Here is a 10000-nt window from a genome sequence, read left to right on the forward strand (position 1 = left end):
TATTTATAGTGGCGATGATGTCTGTTTACGTTTATAGTGAGTGGAGAATGGGAGGAAAAAAAAATTGGAAATGCAGAACAAAAGTAAAAAAAAAAATAATAAAGTAGTGTTTTTTTCTTCATGGTGATTGCACTAGGAGAAACGAGTAAAAAGTAGAAAAAAAGTGAAAATAAGTTAGTGTCGTGTTGGGCTTACATACACAGCGTAACGAGGAAAGAAAAAAAAGAAAGAAAAAAACTTGTTACGAAGGAGTGAAAGTAAAGTGCCGAGGCGCTGAAAGAAACAAATTGGAAGAGAGAGAGAGAGGAAAAAAAAAAGGCGATTAATTTGATGACTTACAGACACAGGCACACACACACACACACACACACACACACACACACACACACACACACACACACACACACACACCTGTTATTAGTTTTATGATTATGGCTATTATTGTTATTATTATTATCATTATTATTATCACTTATCATTTTTACTACTACTGTTACTTCTACTACTACTACTACTACTACTACTACTACTATTACTACGACTGCTACTTCTACTACAACTACTACTACTACTACTGCTACTACTACTATTACTAAAACATTTATTACTACTTTCGTTTCTCATTATCCTCATAAATATCAGAATACACACCTCACGAAAGTCAATCTTGTGTTATTTATGCGAAAATAAATAATGGATAATAAAGTAGACGGATAAATATAAAGAAAATAAAAGAAAACGTATATTTAGAGTATTTTGAGTGAGAAAATAAATAAGAAAAGAAGAAAAAATAAGGAAACGTAATGAAAACGTAAGAAAAATCTCTGCCTGGGAAAAAAATAAAATAGGTAAGAGCGAGAAAATAAAAGTAAGAAAGATAGAGAGAAACAAAGAAAAAAAAAGTCCTTCCCAGCGACACGCCAAAGAAACGCGTTCCCTCACAAGAAAAGAAAAAAAGAAAAAATCGTTCTGGTCGACGCACACGCACACACACACACACACACACACACACACACACACACACACACACACACACTCACGAGGGTGGTGGTTTGGTGCAATGTCATTTTCTTCTGGCTGTGAAGAAATCCTGAGAAAAATATCCTTCCTTATCTTTTTTGTATTAATTCCGTCTCCTTCACTTCTTCCCTTTACCGTGTACATAGAGGAAGGAAAGGAGGAGGAGGAAGAGGAGGAGGAGGAGGAGGAGGAGGGAAGACAGGAGGAAAGGGTAGGAATACAGGAAATAAGAGAGAGAGAGAGAGAGAGAGAGAGAGAGAGAGAGAGAGAGAGAGAGAGAGAGAGAGAGAGAGAGAGAGAGAGAGAGAGAGAGAGAGAGAGAGAGAGAGAGAGAGAGAGAGAGAGAGAGAGAGAGAGAGAGAGAGAGAGAGAGAGAGAGAGAGAGAGAGAGAGAGAGAGCGAAGGTCAGGGAAGAAAGATGAATGATGGAAGAAAATGACAAAAAAAAAAAAAAAGCAATGAGGATATACTTCCCACAAGGACACGCAAGGACGCCTATAAGCCTACAAGAAACGAAAGGCCTACACCAGACAACTAGAGAAAAAAAACCAGCCATTTACTTTATCTTTTTCCTTCTTTAAAACCTATCAACCTTTTTCACTTCAATCTTACACTCGTTTCTCCATTTATTTCTTCTTTCCTTTCCTCCTTTCTCCGTACCCTGCATTTATTTTCTCTCTCTTCCTTCCACCTTCTTCTTCCCCTTCCTTCCCTGTCTTCCTTTCCATTTCTCCCTTCCTCTCCCTTTCCGCCCTTCCCTTCCTCTTCTACTTTCCCCCCCCATCGTCTAATTCACTCCGTCCATACATATATCGTTTCTCCATACCCTTCATTTTCTCTCTCTTCCTTCCACCTTCTTCTTTCCCTTTCTTCCCTGTCTCCCTTTCCCTTTCCGCCCTTTCCTCTCTCTTCTACTTCCACCCTCCCCCCCCTATCGTCTCATTCACTCCGTCCGTACATATCGTTTTTTGGATTCGTGTTTAACTATTTTTTTTCCGGCGACCGTTTACTGTGTCCCCTCATCCTCATCTCTAGCATCAACAGTGAACAAGATATCAATAAATCACTAAACAAGAACAACTGCAATCTGAACACTAAATAAGAACACTAACAGCACAACAACTCGGGCTCCTTCAAGAAGAGTGTATCAAGGCACTTCTCCACCCGAAATTGACCTCTATTTTGTCCACTCTTTGCTTTTGTCTATCATGGGAGCGGTGAGTAGCGGGATTTTTTTTCCTACACTCTTTTTGTTGCCCGTGAGCCGTCTCCTTTGTTGTAAAAAAAAAAAAAAAAAATAAATAAATAAATAAAAAACTACGACACATCAACTTCAAACGAAAAATGAGATGAAACAATAACAAAACCCGTGAACAATAATGAATACAACAAGAGCACTACACCAATAAGAACACTATTTAATAACACTACAACACGAGACTAACCTCAAATGAAAATCGAGAAAATAATTATAAGAGACACGATAATACCACTGAATGAAATACTATACGCAAGATACACGCCCACGCACACACACACCTAAAAAAAAGGGATCCAGTGTCAAACAATATAATCAATGCTATAGCCGGGTATCAGATTCCTTTTCTCATTATCAACGCTTCTTACGAGTCCTCAGTGTTACGGGAGTTGGGAGTCGAGAGGATCACCGTGGGAGCCTCTGCTTGTCCATTTCTCTTTGACAGCTGGGTGATAAAAAAAGATGGAGAGATGATGAGAAGGAAAATAAGGAAGATGTGAAAAGGGAAAGAAGGAAAGAGAGAAGGAAAGGTGTAGACAGGTGAGAAGGTAACGTAAAAGGAAAAAGATGTGGAGGAGGGGAATGGAAAAGAAAGAAAATAGGAATGTTTTGGAGAAGGAGAGAAAGAGAAAAAGGAAAGTGTAAGGAAGAGAGCTTAAAAGGAATCTTACTTAATTTAGGGAAAAGGTTCGAAGAGGTAAACAAATAAATGAAGGAAGAGGAGGAGAATGAGGAGGAGGAGGAGGAGGGAAGGAGGAAGAAAAAAAACCCAGTAAGATCATTGGAAGGGGAGAAATAGAGAAAAAAATGAAGGGAGAGAAGCGAGCGGAGAAGAAATCGAAAGAAGAAAAAACAAAACAAACAAAACAAAAACAAGATGAGGCAAAAGAGAAAGCAAAAAAACAAAAAAAAAACAGAGTAAGATAATTAAAAGAGAGAGAGAGAGAGAGAGAGAGAGAGAGAGAGAGAGAGAGAGAGAGAGAGAGAGAGAGAGAGAGAGAGAGAGAGAGAGAGAGAGAGAGAGAGAGAGAGAGAGAGAGAGAGAGAGAGAGAGAGAGAGAGAGAGAGAGAGAGAGAGAGAGAGAGAGAGAGAGAGAGAGAGAGAGAGAGAGAGAGAGAGAGAGAGAGAGAGAGAGAGAGAGAGAGAGAGAGAGAGAGAGAGAGAGAGAGAGAGAGAGAGAGAGAGACAGAGAGAGAGAGAGAGAGAGAGAGAGAGAGAGAGAGAGAGAGAGAGAGAGTAAAGAACGGCCGGCAGACAGGGAAGAACAGAGGGCGGGAAGGGGTAAAAAAATGACGATCTATATACATGAAGCGTCAGGCGTGGAAATGGATTAAAAAGAGATAGTAACGTCCTTCATGCTACTCTCTCTCTCTCTCTCTCTCTCTCTCTCTCTCAACGGGCTCGCTTTATCATTTGTTATCTTTTCACTCTGATTTCCTTTTACTTAGACACCATCATCATCACCTCCACCACCACCACCACCACTCTCATTAACAACTAAAGGAGGCCAACTAACACTATTCCTCCTCTACAACACCTGGCGTGGGAAGTACAGGTAGGCGCTATTTGGCCGAGACAGGTGAGACGAGTATTTCTTAGGTGAATCAATTAGCACCTACAACCTTCCAGCTGCTGTGAGGCGTAAGAAAGGGGGGTGGGGGGGGGGGGAGGAGAAAGAGGAGAGGGAAAGAAGGGGAAAGGGGATGAAGGGGAGAGGGAAGGAAAGGGAAGGGGAAAGAGAAGGAAGGGGAAGGGGAAGAATGGAAAGAAGGGGAAGATAAAGAGTGAGGTAAGGGGCGAGAGGGGAAGAAGGGGAAGAAGAAGGGGAAAGGAAGAGAGGAATGGAGGAGGGTAGTAAGAAGGGAGAGACCAGATGATAGAGGAGGAGGAGGAGGAGGAGGGAGAGACCAGTTGATAGAGGAGGAGGAGTTTGAAAGGAATGCCGCAGAGAGGAGGAGAAAGAGGAGGAGGAGGAGGAGGAGGAGGAGGAGGAGGAGGAGGAGGAGAAACATACGTGAGGGAAAGGAGGGGAACGGCATGCGACCAGGAGAGACAGAAAAAAAGGAGGAGATAACTAGGAGAAACTTTTCATTTAAGAGAAGGGAAAACAACAACAGCAACAGCGACACACCTCTCCCGCACGCATCTGGAATTCATAATGACTCTCGAATGCTACACGGAAATCCAAAGAGGAGACGAGGAGGAAGAAACCAAAGCTGCAGAAGCGAAGAAGAAAGTTAAAAGATTATAGACCCTGCCACTCTGCTCACCTCTTTTGCTTTACTACACTGAAATCCAAAGAGGAGACGAGGGGTAAGAAATCAAAACTGCGGAAGAGAAGAAGCATGTTAAAAGATTATAGACCCCGCCACTTTTCTCATCTCCTTTCCTTTGCTTCCCTTTTTCTATCTTCTGTCTATCCCCATTAATCCCTCTGTCCCTTTCTTTACATCCTTACATCCATTTCCCGTTTTCTCCACGACATTGGTTTTTCTTGTTAGCTTTCAATCTTTTTTCGCTCCCTCTTTTTATTTTCAGTTTCCCTTTCCTTCCCTTCTCTTTCTAGATGCTGAAAATGAAGATGCGGTTTGAAGATGACGATGACAATGACGCAGATGAAGAGGAAGAACAAGAAGAGGAGAAAGAAGAGAAATAAGTAATAGAAAAAGATGAAGAAGAAGGAGATGACGAAGACGAAGGCTATTAAGAAGGAATAGAAAAAGAAGGAGACGATGACGAAAAAGAAGAAGAAGAAGAGGAGGAAGAAGAGAAATAAGTACAAGAAAAGGATGCAGAAGAAGGAGATGACGAAGACGGGGGCTATTAGAAGGAATAGAAAAAGAAGGAAACGATGACGAAGACGAAGAAGAAAAAAAAAGGCGAAGAAAAAGAAGATGATGACGAAACGAAATGGACTGACGAAGGGAACGAGGCGACGGGAGAAGTGATTTATATAACGCGACACGAAAGAAAAAAAAAACAATAACAACAAAAACAAGTAAAGGTGCCAAGGTGTGCAACCCAACCTACCTATGGACGAAGGCGACAGGACACTCGGGGCCTAAAACTGCAAGGACAATAAAACAGGCCTAAAAAAAAGGGGAAAATAAAAAAAAGCTATACCTAATGACGCAACAAGTATGAAGGAGAGAGAGGGGACGAGGAAGAGAAAAGGAGGGGAGCAAGGAGGGGAAGGTAAGATGATTGAGGAGGAGGAGGAGGCTGTGGATGTAACAAGATAGATAGATAGAGATTGAAAGATATAGATAGATAGATTCTCTCTCTCTCCCCCCCTCCCCCCCCACACACACACGTATCCCACTCCCCACACCTGAGTTTCCTTCCCCTTCTCATAAACTTTCACATTCTCCTGTCCGCGCAACACAGCACAAGTATTCGCTGGAGCGGGTTTGTCTCATTGGGCGTGAAGACAAACCCGAATTCCGTAACTGTTCGCCTAATTTAAGTCCACACACACACACACACACACACACACATGCGAGACCAATAAGAAAGTGAGAAAATGTGTGTGTGTGTGTGTGTGTGTGTGTGTGTGTGTGTGTGTGTGTGTGTGTGTGTGTGTTCCTTTTCGTCATATCCTCTAATACCCTGTTCTTTTTTCAACCTTTCTGTCCTCATTCTGTTCCCCTTTCCTTGCCCTCCTTTACTTTCCCTCCCTCTCTTTACTGTTCTCTTTATATCATCAACAACTCTTCTCTCTTTACTCTTCTCTTTATATCATCAACAACTCTTCTCTCTTAAAACTCTCCTCTCCATCTTTCCTGGCCTTCCTTCAGTCCCTCCACTCCACGCCTTTCCTTTCCGTGTAGCTGACAGGTTGAAATGCATTTACGAGGGTGATAAGATCAGCCCACGAGCGCTGGACTCAATAAAGCCATTAAAGGATTCGCTAATGACCAAGCGCACGTCTCAGGTAAGATTCTGCAGCCAGGTGTGTGTGTGTGTGTGTGTGTGTGTGTGTGTGTGTGTGTGTGTGTGTGTGTGTGTGTGTGTGTGTGTGTGTGTGTGTGTGTGTGTGTGTGTGTGTGTGTGTGTGTGTGTGTGTTGGGTTCGTTATTCTGACTAGGCTTAAATAGATAAAAAAAATAACGAATGGATTGAAAATAGTGAATAAGAAGAAAAGAAAAAGGAGAATAAGAGATGGTGACGAAGAAGAAAAGATGATAACGAAGAAGAAGAAGAAGAAGAAGAAGAAAAAAAAGATGAAGAAGACGATGACGAGGATGAAGACGAAGGCGAAGAAGAAAAAAAAGAAGCCTAAGGAGACGAAGACGAAGAAGAAGAAATAGAAAAAGAAGAAGAAGGAAACCACGAACAACAACAACAAGAGGAAGAAGAACAGAAAAAAATACTCGTCACATAAAACATTTCAGCAATAATCTAAATAAAAAAATAAGCCTAGTGATCAGAGGAGGGGGGGGGGGGTGAGGGCCGTTTACAGCTACTACGAATGGATTGAAGACACTGAATAATAAAAAAATAAAAGAAAAGGGAGAACAAGAGATGGTGACGAAGAAGAAGATGATAACGAAGAAGAAGAAGAAGAAGAAAAAGATGAAGAAGAAAAAAAATACGGTTGATGAAAACAAGTGAGGAAAAGACAGATACACAGATACATCGATAGATAGACAGATAGATCGATAGATATACGATACATAATCACTTATATCTAAAAAAGACACCCAAAGTACATCAAAAGAAAAAGAAGTGGTATAGAATAAGGTGAGGCAGTCTTAAGTATAACCGAAGAGACGGTCGATGTGTGATGATAGTGGTGGTGGTGATGGTGATGGTGGTGGTGACGGTGGTGGTGATGGTGATGGTGGTGGTGATGGTGATGGTGGTGTTGGTGGTGGTGGTGATGGTGACACTGGTGGAGAGTGAGAGTGGCGAGTGGCGATCATGAAGAGCAAAGAGTAAAGAAAAGGAAAGTGAGAACGAACGTAAGGAAATAAAGATGAGAATGAACGTAAGGAGAAGAAGATGAGAATGAACGTAAGGAGATGAAGATGAGAATGAACGTAGAAATATGAAAATGAGAATGAACGCAAGGAAATACAAATGAAAATGAACGTAAGGAGAAAAAACTGAGAATGAGCGTAAGGAAATAAAGATGAAAATGAACGTAAGAAAATAAAAGGAGAATGAACGTAAGAAAATAAAAAAAAAGGAAAAGGAACGTAAGGAGATCAAAGTATATAACACGTTTTATAACCAGTGACGCCAAAATGAATGACTGAATGAAGAGAAAGAGAGAAAATAAATAAAGGAGAGAAATATTTTGCAAGATCATCAGATTAGAAGAGAAAAACTAGAGATAACAGCAAAAAAAAAAAAAAGTAAGAGAGAGAGAGAGAGAGAGAGAGAGAGAGAGAGAGAGAGAGAGAGAGAGAGAGAGAGAGAGAGAGAGAGAGAGAGAGAGAGAGAGAGAGAGAGAGAGAGAGAGAGAGAGAGAGAGAGAGAGAGAGAATAATCACATGGTTAATTAAAGGCTGAACAAAAACAATGATGAGTGGATCTGGGAAAGGAAAAACAGAGAGGCATACAAATAAAAAAAAAACCCCACAGACAAACACACAAATAGATACAGATAGATAGACAGACAGATAGAATGTACACTAATAGATAAATAGATATGTTGTTGAATGGAGAAAATAATTATAACAGACGCAGATTAAACTGATAGATTGACTTGTGCAGATGTAAATAGATAGGCAAATGGAGATAGATAGACACAAAGATATTTCTACAAAGAGAAGTAGATGGAGAGTTGAGGAGGTGGGTGAGTAAGGGAAGATTAATAAAAAACAAAACAAAAAAAGGATGAGTAAGTGGTGAGTCAAATTAGTACAAGAAAATGACTATGACTCTCTATATATTTTTTATCAAGACGTAGTTTCCGGCTTTAACATAATAGCCTTTTTTTATGTGTGTGTGTGTGTGTGTGTGTGTGTGTGTGTGTGTGTGTGTGTGTGTGTGTGTGTGTGTGTGTGTGTGTGTGTGTGTGTGTGTGTGTGTGTGTGTGTTATATGCTATAGGCTTATTTATGATCTCAATGTTCTGCTTGTCTCTCTACCTGTCTATCTGTCTGACTCTCTCTCTCTCTCTCTCTCTCTCTCTCTCTCTCCACCCCCGTCTCAGTCTCGGCCTCAAGACTTTACCACTTTCCAAAACGACCAAAAAAGTGGTTTGTCGGTGGGCAAAACACTTATTTCCGAGGCTGTTCATTGCCGCAGGTGTCCCCTCCCTTTCCCTCCCTCCCTTCCTCCCCTTCCCCTTGCTTATACTTTCCTCCCCTTCCCTCTTTCTCTTCCCCTACCTTCTACCTCCTCTCCCCAGCAAGTTACCTCGTCCCCTCCTCCCATACCTCTCCTTCGTCCTCCCCACTTTTCCCTTCGCTTTCTTCCCCTTCCCCTTGCTTATACTTTCCTCCCCTTCCCCCTTTCTCTTCCCCTATCGTCTACCTCCTCCCCTCCTCCTATACCTCTCCTTCGTCCTCCCCACTTTTCCCTTCCCTTTCTTCCCTTTCTCCTTGCTTATACTTTCCTCTTCTTCCCTCTTTCTCTTCCCCTATCTTCTACCTCCTTGGCAAGTCGCTACGTTCCCTTTCCTCCTCTACCTTTCCTTCGTTCCCCACTTTTCACTTTCCTTCCCTCCACTTTCTTTTCCTTAGACTTTCCTTCCCATCTACCTTTCTCTTCCCCTACCTTCTCTCTCCTTAGCTAGTTGCCACTTTCCCTCTTCCTCCAATGCCTTTCCTTCATTCCCTTCCTCTTCTCTTTCTTTTCCTTTCCTTCTCATTACTTAGACTGTCCTCTCCTTCCCTCTTTCTCTCCCCCTACTTTCCTACCGAGTGGCTACGTTCCTCCCTTCTCGTTCCTTTCCTTCGTTCCCTATTTCTCCCTCTTCTTCATCCCCGTTCACTTTCCTCCCTCTCCCTCTCTCTCTTTCCCTACCTTCTTCTCTCTCTCTCCGTAACAAGTCACAATGTTCGCTCCTCCTCTTCCCTTCCCTTCGTCTCCTATCTGTTTCCTTTTCTTCATCCTCGTTCACGTAACATTGCCTCATCACCTTTACTAATTAGATGACGGGCAGGTATGGGGAAGGTAAGCATGATGGAGGAGCGCAAGGAGGAGGGAAGGAGGGAGGCGTCCGTGGAGGGAAGTGGAGAAGGAAAGGCAGGTGTGGAAGAATGTGGAGCAATACGAGGAGGGGAAAAAAATTGGCGTAAAAACTAGTATATGAAAAAAAGGAAACGACAAGACGTGGAAAAACAGCTTTGTCATTTTTAAATAAACAAGATGTCGAGGCGCGATCATCAAAAGAGAGAGAGAGAGAGAGAGAGAGAGAGAGAGAGAGAGAGAGAGAGAGAGAGAGAGAGAGAGAGAGAGAGAGAGAGAGAGAGAGAGAGAGAGAGAGAGAGAGAGAGAGAGAGAGAGAGAGAGAGAGAGAGAGAGAGAGAGAGAGAGAGAGAGAGAGAGAGAGAGAGAGAGACAAAAAAAATAACATTGCAAAAGGGAGAGAAAAAAAATGTAAATCAAAAACTTTCATCGCCTCAAGTACGTAATTTTTTTTTTAATTATCGTTTTAAAGTTCTATAATTCCGAAGTCTTCAGTGTTGGGTAGCTACGCCCCAGAAAGGAAAAAAACACATATACAAAAAAGAAAAACGTACCTTGTATATTGCACTTAACAATAGG

Source organism: Eriocheir sinensis, chromosome 28 (assembly GCF_024679095.1).
Source record: "Eriocheir sinensis breed Jianghai 21 chromosome 28, ASM2467909v1, whole genome shotgun sequence".
In the NCBI taxonomy this organism is placed as follows: Eukaryota; Metazoa; Arthropoda; class Malacostraca; order Decapoda; family Varunidae; genus Eriocheir; species Eriocheir sinensis.